General features: G+C 40.2%; 1 protein-coding gene across 2 annotated transcripts in view; it reads right to left on the reverse strand.

The window, feature by feature from the left end:
* SCML2 (Scm polycomb group protein like 2) overlaps window positions 1-13,909 on the reverse strand; it is a 76,135-nt gene extending 62,226 nt beyond the window's left edge. The window contains exon 1 of one of the 2 annotated variants that reach the window (XM_089511694.1): window positions 13,832-13,909. The gene's annotated coding sequence lies outside the window, so the exon portion shown is untranslated. Of the gene's footprint in view, window positions 1-13,523; window positions 13,566-13,831 lie in introns of those variants that run through there. The other variant, XM_089511693.1, reaches the window with a different exon arrangement.
* Between the last annotated feature and the right edge of the window lie 2,692 nt (window positions 13,910-16,601).

Raw genomic sequence — 16,601 nt, forward strand, 5'->3', positions numbered from 1 at the left:
TAAACATGTTAAAGTAAGAAATATTTTTTTAATGATTCAAACACTTTCTATTACTTTTTTCAAACTCTTTCCATTACTTTTTAAGAGGTTCTTTTAAAACATAACTGTTGGAGTAATGTAGTTATTTGAGACTTGCTATTTAAACTACTGCCAATTTACTAAAGGGCTAAACACTTACAGTTGACTGACTGAAGTGAACCTAAGTTTTAAAGTGCAGACTACGTTTTACCTTATTCTATTAAAAAAAAAAACATTCCATGCTATAAAAGATCTAAAACTTGCATTTTCTTTTCACCAAGAGCACAAAGTACACATAAACTAGTTTGGTTTATAATCCTTAACCCTGCATACTAGCAGATAAAATTCATTTAGCACTGACTTTTCTTATCCATTTACAGGTAAAAGCTAAAGGGGATTTGGTAAGGATCAAAATGCTACTGAAGGATATACCCAAAAAGTGTACAAATATACAACTTCAGTCTTTAAACTGATGGCATTTGATCTGTCAAAACATTCTCTTTTCTACTGGTAATTATACATGACTAATTACCCACTGAAAATAGACTATTTATCAATTTGAGAATCACCCAAAAGGCTAACTACAGACAGCCAAAATAAAGCTGCTTCGGGTCTCTTTGGAGGTATGCTGTTTAAACGATGCATGCATCCGAAGAATCCGGAAGCTGCACCAAAAGCTGCACTCCAGTGCTTAGGAATGGAGTGTGGCTTTGGTGCGAACTCCGGACTCTTAGGACCCATGCATCATTTAAACAGCATACCTCCAAAGAGACCTGAAGCAGCTTTATTTTGGCAGTCTGTAACAGGCCATAGATTTTAGTGATTCTGTTATAAGCAAGTTGTTCTTGATAATTAAAAAATGAACCTAAGCTAAATAAAACTGCAGGAATACACTAACTCTTACATGTCAAAAAATAATAAAATAATTAATGAAACTCAGAATTAAAGTTTTATCATTCCAGGCAGTACAACTAAAGAAGCATGTAATAATTATTACATTTCAGTACAGTCTCCACTATGTAAAGAAGTTAAAAATACCACCAACAGTTCACTCATCATTTTACATTAGTATTATATATTCCTTTGATTTCCCCATTGGTTCCATATAACACTGATTCAGGGCCCAACCAATTAATGAAGAAAGAACTGGTATTTACTCAGAGCCATGACTACCAAGTCTCCCACTTAAATTATGACATGTCTGATTCTAAATAATAAAGGATTTTGTGTAACTGATACTGTGGTTGCCTTTTGAAATCACTTGTTATGGCAAAAAAAATGGTTGTAATGAAGATATAAGATTGCTCCTTGCAAACTGTCCTGATTTCCTTGGAAGGATATCGTGCCTTCAGAAGTATGTTTGTCTAAACATAAGAGGTAATTTTATCTAAATTAATGTAAAATGTTCATTGTCATGAGGAGTTTTGTTTGAACTTCTCATTAAAAGAACTGTGGGAGCCCACCAAATTCTGAAACCCATATGATACACACCCATACATTCCATAGGCTGCCTGTGGGATACTGTGATTTAATCAGAAAACACCACAATGTGTTGCAGGGGCATTTTCTGATGTTGCCTGAGGACTTTGAAAATACTTTTCAGAAAGAGATACACAAAATGTTTTCCAGCAAAAGATAAAGGATAGTACCTTTGTAGAAGATGAAACAAACTGCATGATACAACTAAGATTTATTTTCTGTTTTTCACAGAATCATAAAAGAGTCGAAAAAGACACCATTGGCCACCTAGTCCAACCACATGCCATGCAGGGATCCAGAACTACAGTGCTACCAAAATATAACCATCAATCCTCTGTTTAAAGACCTCCACCACAGAGGCCATTCATTCCACTCTCAAATAGCTCTTACTGTCACGAAATTCTTTCTGATGTTTTATAAGAACTGTTTGAGAGTGGAAGGGAGGGTGATGGACTTTCTTTCTTTGGAGGTCTTAAAATAGAAGTCGGATAGCTGTTCTTTTGGGAGCTTTTAGCTGTTAGTATAGCAGTACAGCTGAAGTACAGCAGAAAGTTGGACTAGATGAGTCTTTCAGTCCCTTTCTGCTCTTGTACAATTCTGTGACAAACAGAAAATATATCTTATTTATATCATGGAATGGTTAGATGTTGCATAGAATATTGTTTAAAATCCATAAGTATTTTTTTTTACATTTGCACATATTTTTTTATAATTGAACATAGCAGGATAAGCACTTTTAATGCATCAATATTTTTTTTTCAGAAAAGGCAAAAGGTGTAACCACCCCAAACTTATCTATGTGTGCTCAGAGATACAGTCCAGGTGCTGTAGGCTATACTTCAGAGGAAAGAACTGGCAAAACCACCCCTGAGTAAGGAAACCCTATGAAATTCATGAAATTTTGAACAAACATGCAAAAGCAACATAACTGTTGCTTTAGAAGTTTTTATCCTGCTATGTTCAGTGACAAAAAGTATGTGCAAATGAGTGTTACTTATGGATTTTAAGCAGTATCATGTGCAATAGCAAATCATTTTTGTTGCACTCCAGGCGACTTGAAAGCACATACATACACAAATAGAAAGTAGCAATACAAGTACATTTCTATACCGCTTGCCAATGTACACAAAATTCTACAGAATTCATAAGAATTGCTCCACTTAAGTGTGTATAATACTGCAGTCAATATGAAATGTTGACATGACAGAGGTTACACAAAACTAAGGCCTATAACAGGCACTAGAAATTAAATATATTTTCTAAACAAATACTTGGACTCACAAAAACTAACCAAATTTACAGAAGAACAAAGAGAAATCCTGAACAAACCAATTTAATTACAACAATTACTGGATGTGATAGGGAGAAGCAAAACTGGGAAAACTCTGGGACTGGATGATTTTTCAAATGAATATTATAAAATTTGTCAAGAAAATTTAAGTATGCCCTCATTACAAATAATGAATGAAATTGGTAAAGGGAAAATACCTCAAACATGGACACAATCGGACATAACATTGATACCAAAGGAAGGAAAAGACTTATATTTGACTAAAAATTATAGACCAATTTCACTATTGAATACTGATTATAAATTATTTGTATCTATATTGGCAGATAGGTTAAAAAAGATTTTATGTGATTGGATTAATTCGGACCAGAACAGCTTTCTTCATAAAAGAATGATAAAAATAATATAAGAAGTGTAATAAATTTGATTGAAATTCATGAACACAATATACATAAAGAATTGGCAATGATATTTATAGATGCAGAGAAAGCTTTCGACAATATTTATTGGCAGTTCATGTTTGAGTTGTTAAAAAGATTAGAAGTAGGCAACAATTTTCAAAATTGGATTGAAGCGATATATAAAAATCAGGAGGCGCGAATTTGGATCAACAGGGAGAGAACGGATATCTGTGCAGTATAAAAGGGGGTGAGGCAAGGTTGCTCATTGGCTCCTCTATTATTTATTTTAATAATAGAAATTTTGTTAAACAATATTAGAAATAATCAATCAGTAGAAGGATTCAAATTGAAAAAAGAGGAGTATAAATTAAAAGCTTAAGCTGATGATTTAATCTTAATAATAACGAACCCAATTGATTGTGATGAAATTCTTTTGAAGATATTAAAGATATTTGGGAAAGTAGCAGGATATAGAATTAATAGGGGAAAAACTACGATGTTAACTATGAATATGTCCAGGGAACAGATTAATATTTCAAAAGGTAAAAAACGGATTCCAAAATAGTAAATTAGTAAAGTATCTAGGGATTAACATAACAACAAAAAATGCAGATTTGTTTCAGAATAATTATGTTAAGATTTGGAAGAATATAAAAGTGGACTTGCGAAGATGGCAAAAATTAAACATATCATGCTTAGGCAAGATGGCCATTTTGAAGATGTCAGTCCTTCCTAAAATGATTTTCTTATTCCAAAGTCTTCCTATTATATTCAACGATTTAATTTTTAAAAATTGGGAGGACATGTCTAAACTTATCTGGAATGACAAAAAACCAAGAGTAAAGATAAAAATCCTATATGATGCAATTGATAAAGGAGGACTAGCATTACCTAATTTAAAGTGGTATTACTATGCGTGTGTACTGGATTGGATACTGGATTGGATTACATTAAAAAATAAGAGAACCCTGAGTTTGGAGAAGGTAAATTTAAAGTTCGGATTACATGGCTATTTGTTTTATGAAAAAAAAAAACTGATAGTAACTTTAATAACCATTTTATTAAGAAAAATTTGATGAGAGTTTGGCTAAAATACAAAAACAAATGGTGCCCAAAAATTCCATTATGTACATCATTCAATGAAACCATAGTTACTGGAGAAGAGTATAAGAGAAAGGATTGGATAATATGTGACAAAATTACAAAAGTAGTGAAAGATAAAAGAGTGATGAAGTCCCAAGAAGAAACGCAAATTGAAGGTCATAATTATAATTGGTTTGAATATAGGCAGATGAGGGAAAGGTTTTTGATAGATTTAAAAGGACCAGGGATAGGATCAGCTGACCCAGAAATGGAAAAAATCATAAAGGACCCAAACAAACAAATATACAAAATATACAAATTGATATTAAGATTTGAATTGGAAGAGGAAACGGTGAAGGAATGTATGTTAAAATGGGCAAAGGATTTGAATGAAGTAATACACTTTGATGAACAGGAGGGACTTTGGAGGCAGAAAATTAAACAAACAGTAAGTATAGAATTAAGAGAGAACATATACAAATCAATGTATCGATGGTATCTAATTATCTAAAATGTTTAAGAATAATAGAAGTACATGCTGGAAATGTGGAAAAGAGGTGGGAATGTATCTCCATATGTGGTGGAACTGTCCAAAGACTAAAATATTTTGGAGAAACATCCATAGGGAAATAAAAAAGGGGTTTGGTTTGAAAGAAAGACCTGATGCCAAAAAGTATCTACTGAACTTGACGGACAATTTATCATTGGAAAGCAAAAATAAAAAGGTACTGTTTTATGCAATAGTTGCAGCAAGAACATTATTTGCCAAATTTTGGGAAAATGAGGAAATCCCAGCAATAGAAGAGTGGAAAATAAAAATGATGGATATCTATGAAATGGACAAATTGACAAACTTGATAAATAATCGCTCCGTGAAGGTTTCTATACTGAATGGGAAGTATGGAAAGATTATATGCAGAAAGAAAAAAGAGAAGAGCTTCATTTGCCCTTGATGGCGGATTAAGTAATACACTATCAGAAATATAGAACATAAAGAATAGGTCCAAAATAGTAGTCAATAAAATATTATTTATATTTATACCATATAAAATGTATGACATATAAGAAAATCAGAAAGATATCATAGCACGGAAGATAGATAGATAGATAGATAGATAGATAGATAGATAGATAGATAGATAGATAGATAGGATATAATGGAATATATAAATGAATAAAATAGCAAAATAGTAACAAACTAATATAACTTAAAGAAACCCAATAACCAAGGAAGTATTAAGAAGAGATGTATGACTTTGTTTGTGTGTTTTTGTTTTTTCCTTTTTGTATATAATATTTTTAACAATAAAACTTATTTAACAAAAATGAAATTAAATATAAATTAAATATATTTTCAAAGGAAAGTTGTGAAAACCCCTACCCCACATATTCACTGACAGGAAATCCAATTGTTAAAATGAAATACACTTGAACTTTGTAGAACAATATACTTTTGAGAAGATATATTGATGCTTATAATTCCAAGGTATTATGGAATAAAACTACTGGGGAAAAAATATATGAATAGCCAAAGCTAAATACAGGACTGTGAATCATACTTGATCTACTTTCCTAGTGTATGCAAAATAAACCTCATTTATTTCTATTCCCATTGATTAGTTTAAATTTTTTAATGAACCTGAAATAGAATATTGATTCATGTTCCTAGGAAGTGGTCTGAGCCACAGATACTGCAGAGCTTCTATAGCTGAGCAGGTGCAGTATTTTGAATGTTAGACCACTGGCTGTCCCACGAGAAAACAGAACATATTTACTATTGATTCCCTTCTTCTAAAAAAAAATAAACCTCCTATATTTCAATTGAAGAATTTAAGTCTTCCATTGACATTACTGTAAATAAATGTGCTTAACTGGATTGTGTAGACTACAACTGTATTAAACAACAGATAAAATATCATCGGATTTTTTATACATGCATTTTCTTGATTCAGAATGTGCTTTCACTGAGCTCAAGATCATGTAAACTCCTGATTTAGGCTAGGAGATGTCTATATTTTTCCTAAATCATCAGACTTTAGTATCATTTTAAAACATAAATGTTCTGTACACTATACTTCATGATACAGGTAAGCTGCGGCTAGTATAACTTTATTGTATTATTTTATTCTAGGCAAGCGTCTTATTTGCAAGCTTAGCCTATATTTAAGGACCTGCTTTTTGCAGTTATATGCTTTACTAATCAGTGCTACATCAAAAACTGTGTTGCAGTTTTAGCAGCTTAATATCCAAATAAGTCTAAAGGCACAGATGAGTGAAAATATCAAAGTAATGGGCGACTTGTGTGACAAGGGGAAAGAGCATTCAGATTCTGCCTTAATGGCAATTAAAAATACATCAGAAGGTTTTAAATTTTAAATACTCAGCAACATAATTTAATTAAAACCTCTATCACCAATAGTTTGCTCTCTCATGACTTCAAAGAGAAAAAAGCAGAAAATATATTTCTGACAGAAATTTCTGAACTGAAGGAAGAAGAGCTGGAAGAACCCTAGGTGCTTTGCACTTAAAGACATAAGATTCCTTCCCCAAATACTTTTCAAGTCCTATTGAAATTATCTGTATGGAGCTGGGCAAGTTCCCATTCATTTTAATATTGTATGTACAAGAAAATCTCCAGAGCTTCTTTTCTCCGTAAGACACAACTGGAGAGTCAGATATGTCAAGCAAAGGCACTTATATTTCTTTCAAATGGGGAGAAAAAATCTCCACCACTTTAACTAATTCTAAGACCTGTCCAGCTATATGTTTTTAAAGGGGGACAACACTATTTAAACTTAAATTCTAATAAAGACACCCCACTAAGGGCTGCCAGAATGAAAACAGGTGAGGCCTCTTGTACCTTTAATGATTGTGTAGACATGAGATTTTCAACAGATGTTGCCTGTTACCTTGTTGTATGATAAGCAACACCCACTGAAATTCCCTAGTCATCACAGCCACTAAAGGTACAGATGTCCTAACCAGTTTTCACTCTGGCAACCCTAACCTCAGTACCTCCACTAAAGTCATTCACCTCCTCCATCTTCCTAGCAGCAACTAGTAGAAACTTGCTACTTTCTACACAACTGAACATATTCTGAGACTTTCATTACCTGGATGAATGGTTATAGGAAACCTTTAACCTGGGAAGTTTTCTATACAGTACATTACAAGTGGAATATCAACATCAACCTTCCATGAGTAGCAATATAATAAAAAAAAACTTCTGTTATACCACAAGTTCCTGCTGCAATATGGTCAATTTCTAGCTTAGATTAGCTTTCATTTTTGAGCCAAAAATGAGAAGGGAAAGGATATTGTGTGAAGTCGAAAGCTTTCACGGTCAGTAGCCATATTTTTTGTGGGGGGTTTCAGCTATGTGGCTGTGTTCTGGAAGAGTTTATTCCTGACATTTCGCCTGCATCTGTGGCTGGCATCTTCAGAAGATAGCCCAAAAAACCCACAAAAAACTAAAGATATCAACAGTATTTATGGCTCAGCACTTACTGAGTACTCACACTGAACTTAGTTGAAGTTTTGCCTGAATAAAATTGTCTAAATTATGTTGGTAAAAAAAACCAAAATGCTTGGTATGATTCAGATTTAAAAAGGTATAAAACAATTTGGCAAAGGCGTCTTACAATCTCATACACAACATACTGAATTTTAGTCTCGATGAAATCAACAATGCCACCTACCATTTTCTACTCCACTTACTCCAATTTACTATGGCTGCATCCACACTGCAGAAATAATCCAGTTTGACACCACATTAATTGCCATGGCTCAAAGCTATGGAATTCTGGGAATTGTAGTTTGTAGGGGCACCAAAGCTGTCTGACAGAGAAGGCTAAATGTCTCACAAACTACAATTCCCAGAATTCAATCTCTCTCTGTCTCTCTCTCTCTCTCTTAGAGAATGTTACATAAAATCCCCCTAAAACTGCAAATCCTAGGATTCCATGCGAGAGAACCATAGCAATTAAAATGGAACCATTGTGCTATACTCATGTAGTGTGAAAGGGCTCACGTTGGGAACTTCTGAAAGTCTCAATTGCTGCAAGGTATCAATGCATTATGGGGATGCAGTGGCATAGTGGTTAAGATGCCAGTTCTGACAATCTGAAGATCAGAAGGTTGGCAGTTTGAGGCCCAGTTGCTGCATGATGGGGTGAGCTCCTGTCACTAGTCCCAACTTCTGCCAACTTAGCAGTTTGAAAGCATGCAAATGCAAGTAGACAGATAGGTACCACTTCTCCGCGGGAAGGTAATACACATGACCACTAGAGTAGTCCTTGGACAACCCTGGATCTTCGGCTTAGAAACGGAGATGAGAACCATCCCCTACAGTCGGTTAGGACTAGGCTAGGTTAGGACTAGGAAAGGGGAATGATCACACTGGCTGTAGCCTCTATTTGTGTAATCCACTTCACTTTATTTCTAGTTATTACAGTCACAATGGCAATTATTGTTTAGCAATGTCATCTCTTGCAATTCATTCCAATGAGCCCCCCAAAAATAACAGGCTCAATTTTTCCTAATCAGGAAAACAGACCATATCAACCTTGCGGTGGCTGTTACTGATAATATAGTTTGTTCTTTCACACTGTTGTAAGTTTTCATTCTATTTATTTCAGTGTATGGCTTTCTATATCTCAAATATTTAGAACTGATAAAACATTAAAACAGCTAATAAAATAATTGCTAAATCCCTGGCATGCCGTTTTAACTTTAGATAGCAGAGACCTAATGTTAGCACAAATAACGTCTACAAGATGTACATTTTCCCTTTTAAAATAATATGTTCCATTGTTATATATTTTAACCCAAATTACAATATTGCATTTGAAATTAATTATTACCAAACACAGCAGTTCATTTTCCACTATGGCTAAGTGAACCTAAAACAACTACTGAAGAATTATTTTGTAGTTAACTGATTCAGTGTCTAAGAAGGATATGTGATGGCAGGAAGAAGAGAGACATTAACATGTTTTAAGCTACAATAAGTAACTATTTAAACACACACATGAAAGTCCTTTTTATTACTGAAGTTTAACCAAGCATGAAATGCAGCTATATAAACCCAGGCTCCACTTAATTGCTACCATGCTGCAATCTGTGTTGAAATTTGTTGAGCCATAGGCAGTCCCTACTTCATAAAATATTCTTTTCCCAGCAAAACTGAAGTTTAATTTCAGAGAATCAGAACTGATCTAAAGCGCATAGAGCATCTTTCTGAAAACCGTAATCCTTACACAGTCATCCTAACCACACAGCTTTCATGTCAATCCCATAATGCTTATTTTCACTTTGGGTACAAGCCACAGAAAATTAAGTCCCTGTAATCCAAGTGAAATCAATGGTGCTTAAGTACTTACATTTCTCTATACTACGCTCTTATGTATAGGATAATGGTTTTACAGTATATAATCACAGCAGTGTGTTCATTTACACTTCATTTATCAATAAGTTCCCCTGGATCTGTGTTCAGCATTTGAAAAAGAAGCACTAAGGGTTGCTATCACACTATCACAGGGAACCTGCCTTCAAGGACACTTTTAAACATGTGATTTTATTCTAAAGATACAAATAGTGCCTCTGCACTGATCCCATAGATTTCGATAAGTTATCTTTGCATAAGCCAAAACAAATCTATCAGCCTTTCAGATCCTACAATACTCCCCCACCCTGTCTTCAAGTCTGTTTGAGTATTTAAAATGTTATCAGCACAACCCTACACAGTTTCCAGATGAGCTCAATAGATCACTCCATGTTGTATCTGGCTCTCAGGATACAACATGGTGCATTGCAAGCATAGGCTACCGTGTTAAGCCCACATGCAGAGACCTTCTATGGCTGCATCCCCACTGCAGAAGTAATCCAGTTTGAGACCGCTTTAACTGGATTACTATAGTTTTGTGAGACATTTAGCCTTCTCTGTCAGGCAGCTCTGGTGCCACAATAAACTACAAAGCCCATGATTCCACAGCATTGAGCCATGGCAATTAAAGTGATATCAAACTGGATTATTTCTGCAGCACGGATGCAGCTGGCAAGTATTTTTGCTTGAATTCAGGACTCACCAATTCAACAGGACAACATGACTTTTTTTTAAGGCATACACACACAAAGCTGCAAACATAAGTCTATGATCTGGGAAGAAATTAAAGAGAGCTGACTTGACAAGCAAAGAATTCAAAGATATACTATGTAGGATATAGAGAGATCTTGTAGCACCTTTGAGTCTAAGGTCCAAAACGCACTGCAAAAATAATCCGGTTTGACACCTGGCCCAGTGCTAGGGAATCCTGGGAACTGTGGTTTGTTGTGGAACCAGAGCTCTGACACAGAAAGCTAAATATCTCACAAAACTACAGTTCTCATAATTCCCTATCACTAAACCCACTAAAGGGGTCTCAAACTGGATTATTTGTGCAGTGTGTTTTAGCACTAACTCATCTGAAGAAGGAGGGAAGGAGGTCTAGGGAACCGCATGCTACCAACCTCTTTCTTTCAGTTAGCCCCAAAGGCACTACAATATCTCCCAATTTACAAGCCAAGTGTGTAAGTGTGTAATGTGAGCAGCAAGAAACTTTTGAGATCTTTCCTGAGCTCAAAACTGTTCCCGCGCAAGAAAGTGTCTGAAGGCACAACAACTAGCCCTTAACAAGCAGCTAGAGAGGAGGGGAGGGAGAAGTCTTTACAAAGGTGCTTCCCCAGAGCCTTTAGGCCAAGCCTAAACAAGGTCAGGAGAGCACAAGTGCAAGAAGGGCAAGGGGAAGGGGGCGAAAGGGACCGACTCTTCCCTGGCTCCCCATCTGCCTGCCCCAGATCGATGGCAGCAGCTCCTCTGGAGCAAGTGGGGTTTTAGGCGCCACTCCTCCAACTGAAGGAGGAGGAGGGGGGAAACGCCCAGCTCCGGTTCCAGGAGGTGTGTCCTCTCTGAGCCTCCTGTCAAAAACAAAAAAGGGAGACCAACACCCAGCAGAAACTCAGCCCAAGCAGCCCTCCGCCCCCAAGAGCTCAGGGGAGGAAGAAAGGAAGCCCCCCTCCAAAAACGCCCAAACACACAGAATCACAGAATCCTAGAGTTGGAAGAGACCCCAAGGGCCCTGATCCAGTCCAGCCCCATCCTGCCATGCAGGAACTCTCCCTCAAAGCATCCCCATTGACAGATGGCCATCCAGCCTCTGCTTAAAGACCTCCAAGGAAGGAGACTCCACTACTCTCCCAGGAAGGAGTCTCTTCCACTGTTGAAATAACAGCATACACAACATGATTTCAGCTGCCCATCCTCTTGGTGCATCTACACTGTAGAATTAATGCAGCTCGACGCCGCTTTATTGGACTCCTAGGACTTGTAGTTTTATAAGGTCTTTTGCCCTCTCTGCCCAAAGATTGCGCGGGAGGGGGGGGGGGCTGCTCCAAACTACAAATCCCAGGGATTCTGTATGGATGGAGGAGCCACGGCAGTCCAAGTGGAAACCTAGGAGTTGTACTTTTATAAAACTTATAAAAACTACAAACCCTAGGCTTCTGTATGGATGGAGCCACGACAATTAAAGTGGACGGAGCAGAGGCATGTGTGAGAGAAAGAAAGAAAGAAAGAAAGAAAGAAAGAAAGAAAGAAAGAAAGAAAGAAAGAAAGAAAGCGGGTAGCCCAGAGAAAGCCTGCAGCCAGACTCCTAAGGAGCAGCCTGGCTGGTTTCTCTGCGCGCCAAGAGGAGTTGTTTTCTTCTTCTCTCGGTTTAGCCAAAGAAAAGAAACTGTCTCCAGCCTGGCAACAAAAAGTGGGTCCTTGCTTCCCTCCCGACTGACTCCGGAACAAGGCTCACTCATCCTTCCCAAGAGAAGAAGGAGAAGGTGGCGAGGCAGAGGCAGAGCGCGGGAAACCCTCTCCTCCTCCTCCTCCTTCTCTTGGGAAGGAAGGACTAGTCCTGAGGCTCAGGAGGGAAGGGAGGAAGACCTGCTGCTGCCGCCGCCGCCATCGCCATCGCCATGCCCCCAAGGCCTCCCCCTGCCGCCCCTCCCCAAAGAGGAATGCCACCGGGCCCCCTCCCTCGCTTTCCCCCTGGGCGCCCGGGAAAAGGAGGGCAGGAGGGCGAGGGGGGAAGGAAGGAAGGAAGGAAGGAAGGAAAAGGGAAGGAAAGAAGGAAGGAAAAGGGAAGGAAGGAAGGAAGGAAGGAAGGAAGGAAGGAAGGAAGGAAGGAAAAGGGAAGGAAAGAAGGAAGGAAAAGGGAAGGAAGGAAGGAAGGAAGGAAGGAAGGAAGGAAGGAAAAAGGAAGGAAGGAAGGAAGGAAAAGGGAAGGAAAGAAGGAAGGAAAAGGGAAGGAAGGAAGGAAGGAAGGAAAAGCGAAGGAAAGAAGGAAGGAAAAGGGAAGGAAGGAAGGAAGGAAGGAAGGAAGGAAGGAAGGAAGGGAAAGGAGGGAGGGAGGGAAAGGAAAGGAAGGAAGCAAAGGGAAGGAAAGGAAGGGAAAGTGAAGGAAAGCAAAGAAAGAAAGGTAGGTAGGAAGGAAGGAAGGAAGGAAGGAAGGAAGGGGGAAAAGCAAAGGAGGGGGAAGGGAAAGTGGTGGAGAAAGAGAGAGAAACCTAGGAAGGGAAGGGAAGGAAGAAGGGAGGAAAGGAAAGGTAGGGAGGAAAGAAGGAAGGGTAGAGGGAAGGAAAAGAAATTAAAGGAAAAAGAATGGGAAGGGAAGGAGAGAAGGAAGGAAGGAAGGAAGGAAGGGTAGAAAGGGAAGGGAAGAAGGAAAAGAAAGCAGAGGAGGAAGGGGAGAGGGCAAGGCAGGGCCCAGGGTCTCCCCTGAGGGCCCAGGCAGCCGGGTTCCCGGGTGCCCAGCCCTCCAAGCCCCAAAGGAGGACTAGGCACCGCCAAATGGAGGACCTTCCAGGAAAAGAGGGGGCCATGAGCCAGACAAAAAGCTCAAGACACCCCTCCTGGCCACAAGGCAAATGCCTGCTGCTGCTGCTGCTGCTGCTTCTTGGCCGTGGTGCCCAAGGCAGAGGGGGGCCTGTGGGGCTGCCTCCTGGGGCGAAGGCGAAAGGCAGGGAGGAGGTGTGCTGGGGGGGGGGGCTGGGCAGGGAGAGGGCAGGGGGTCTGGGAAGGCGGGCTGGACCCTGGGGCCTGGGGAGCAGAGCAGCAGCAGGAGAGGGAGAGGGAGAGGCTGGTGGTTGTGGCTCCAGCCCCGGCCCCTTCCCTCCTTGGCGATGGAAGCCAGTCCTGCCCCGAGGGGCCCCGGGGCCCTCCTCACCCAGAAGGAAGGGCGCCTCCGGTCCCTGGGAGCGCCGGCAGCCTGTCATTCACGCCTCCTCCTCCTCCTCCTCCTCCGCCATGTTCCCGGGGTGCGGCGCATGCCCGGCAGCGGCGGCGGCGGCGGCGGCAGTGGCTCTCTCTGTCTGTCTGTCTGTCGAGGGCTTCCCCTCCGCCGCCTCCCTCCGCCCCCGGCCCTCCTCCTCCTCCTCCTCCTCCTCTTCTCTGGCAAAGCCACCGGGGCTCTCAGTCAGGCCCCAGGCGCGATGCAAAAAATGCAATGCCAAAAGGAAAGCAAGAGAAAGGCACCTTGGAAGCCCTGCAAGGCCGGCTGCCTTGCACCAGACCTGGTCCGGCTCATTTCGGAGGACGCCTCCTACATTCCAGCCTCCTCTCCAGGAGGAAGGCAAGACAAATGCAAGGCAAAAGGGGGGAAGGCACCTTGGGAGCCCAGGGGGCAGGCTGTCTGTCTCCAGAGCCCAGCCCAGGATGCTCAGAGCTAGCCTTCCTCCTCCTCCTTCTCCAGGACACGTCCTACATTCCAGCCTTCTCTCCAGGAGGAACTCCAAGAGGGCCTCCATTTTCAGAGCACTCCTAAGCAGCAGGGATCTATATCTCTATGAGTGTTTGGGGCTTTTATTTGGTCACCTCCTCCTCCATTTTTTCCTCGGTGTCCTACATTTTGTGGTGCCTGTCCTCTTTTGTGGTGAGGGCACGCTGAGCAGGGCAGCGTGTCAAGTCGTTTCCCATCATGGAGACCCTGGCAAGTTTCTTCAGAGGGGGCCTTTGCCGTTGCCTTCCTCTGAGGCTGAGAGAGTGTGACTTCCCCAAGGTCACCCTTTGGCTTTACATGGCCTATACAGGGGGAAAGAACCTGTTGTGGTTGTTGTTGTGTTGACCCTAAGGGGAATCTTATCAGAGAGTTGGCAAGTGTCTTCAGAGGAGCCTTGCCTTTGTGAAGGGACCTTCCTTCTCCACTTGAGGAGAGTCTTTTTACTTCTTCTCCACAAGAAAGGCCCCAGCCACCTGCCCTGCTTTTGTCAGCTCTATTAGGCCAGGGTCCCAAGCCCATTCAGTCTCTTAGGTAGTGTGCTTGTCTGTATAGCACTCACCCAGACAGAGTCTCCTAAGTAACTTTATTAAAGAACATTAAGTTAGAAAGTATCCTAAGGAGGTTACTTCAAACTTAGCCCAGTCGCCTTAACATAACAATTGCAGGTTTATCACATCCCCCTCTGGGTTACTTTAACTGAACTCCCTCTCCAGACAGAAATCCTCTCTCTCTTTTTCCTGCATAATATTTTATTGGTTTTTCACATAATAAAATACATTCTATTACTATACATAATATTTGTTCCTGTTTAAGTTTACATATTTACACTTTTGTCCCTTGCTTTCACCTCTATCAATTCCGTATTTTTCACATTAGTATATTGTCACTTTCTATTATCTTTACCTTTTTAATTATTCTTCACTTTTCTTTTCAATCTTAGTATTTTCTTTCCTGATACATTTTATTCTATACATTGCTATCTGTTACCAAGTGAATTGATTCCTTAATCTCCAAAATTAACTATAGATAATAGTAGTATATGTTCCTTTTTCTTCGTTCAGATAGTTTATCCATGGCTTCCATTCTTGTTCAATTTTTTTTTCAAACCTTTATCTGTATAACATGTCAATGTATCTATTTCCACATAATCATACATTTTTAATATCCACATATCTAGGTCTGGGATTTGTTCTGTTTTCCACATCGAGGCCAGCAGAATCCCTCTCTGACACTCACTAGTCCAAAACACACTGCAGAAATAATCCAGTTTGAGACCACTTTAACTGTCCTGGCTCAGTGAGTGGTAGGGCATCTTGGAAATTGTAGTTTATTGCAGCACCAGAGCTCTCCAATAGAGAAGACTCAATGGCGGGATACAAACCGCCATATAGTACGTATAGGATACGTACTAGGGTTAGGAAGGGGCGGTGCTTCCGCACCCCCCTAACCCTAGTACGTATCCTATACGTACAAGATGGCGGCGCCCCTTCCACATGGGCGCCGGCATCTTTACGTACTGGACGCATAGCGTCCAGACGTGTCGCGGCGCCTATGACGTCGCGAGTCCGCGCCAGGCGCCTCGCGACGTCATAGAGGCGCCGCAAGAAGAAGCTCCGAAATGGAGCTTCTTTTTTGCTCCGCGCGGGAGCCGCGCGGTTTGACTGCTGCAGCTCCCGCACGGAGCAAACGGCAGCGGTGGGGAAGCGCTGCAAAGCGGCGGTTTGTATCCCGCCAATGTCTCACAAAACTACAGTTGCCAGAATTGCCTATCATTGAGCCAGGGCAGTCAAAGTGGTTTCAAACTGGACCCATGGAATGGGCCTTTGATTTCTGATGGTTCAATGCACACAGACTTTTGTTTCATGCACAAAATGATCAATATGTTGTATATAAAATTACCTTCTGGCAATGTGTATAATAAGGCATATATGAAACAGAAATAGACCTGAGGAAGTTAGTCTCGAAGGTGCTACAAGATCACTTTGCATTCTGGCATTCAAGACTAACAAGGCCATGTCTCTGTATTCTGCATAATATGTCATTAGTATTATATGTTAACATACTTCCATGAAAATCCAATAATGCAAAAAGAAGCCCCCCAACAACACGTCTGCCATTCTTACAGCCTTTTCCCCTCTAACTTTAAATGCCAGCCAATAGTAAATCATATAAAAGCTGTGGAGGGAGTTTCAGAAAATTATTATTAAGGGCATTATTCCCAGTCCTATCAAAGAAGAGAGGTGTAGCATAGTCTTTCACCCTAAACTGAACAATACTAATGGCTACGCATGGATGTTAAACAGTATGCTCTTATGTTCCAAACAGAAGCATATGTTCACAATGAAAGCAAAGTATTTCTGCTACTCAATAGAATACATCTGGTTCTGAGTGCACATACAATATCTATTATAAAAATTCTGATCCTGCTCTTTCAGGCACGAAATGGGACAGGGCTTTCCTGTCCTAATACAGGTGTTAATTTAACATCCCAAAGCAAAGACGATTATGTTAGCACCAATTACTCCT

Source organism: Sceloporus occidentalis, unplaced genomic scaffold (genome assembly GCF_023333645.1).
Source record: "Sceloporus occidentalis isolate IW3139 unplaced genomic scaffold, rSceOcc1.0.p SCAF_2, whole genome shotgun sequence".
In the NCBI taxonomy this organism is placed as follows: Eukaryota; Metazoa; Chordata; class Lepidosauria; order Squamata; family Phrynosomatidae; genus Sceloporus; species Sceloporus occidentalis.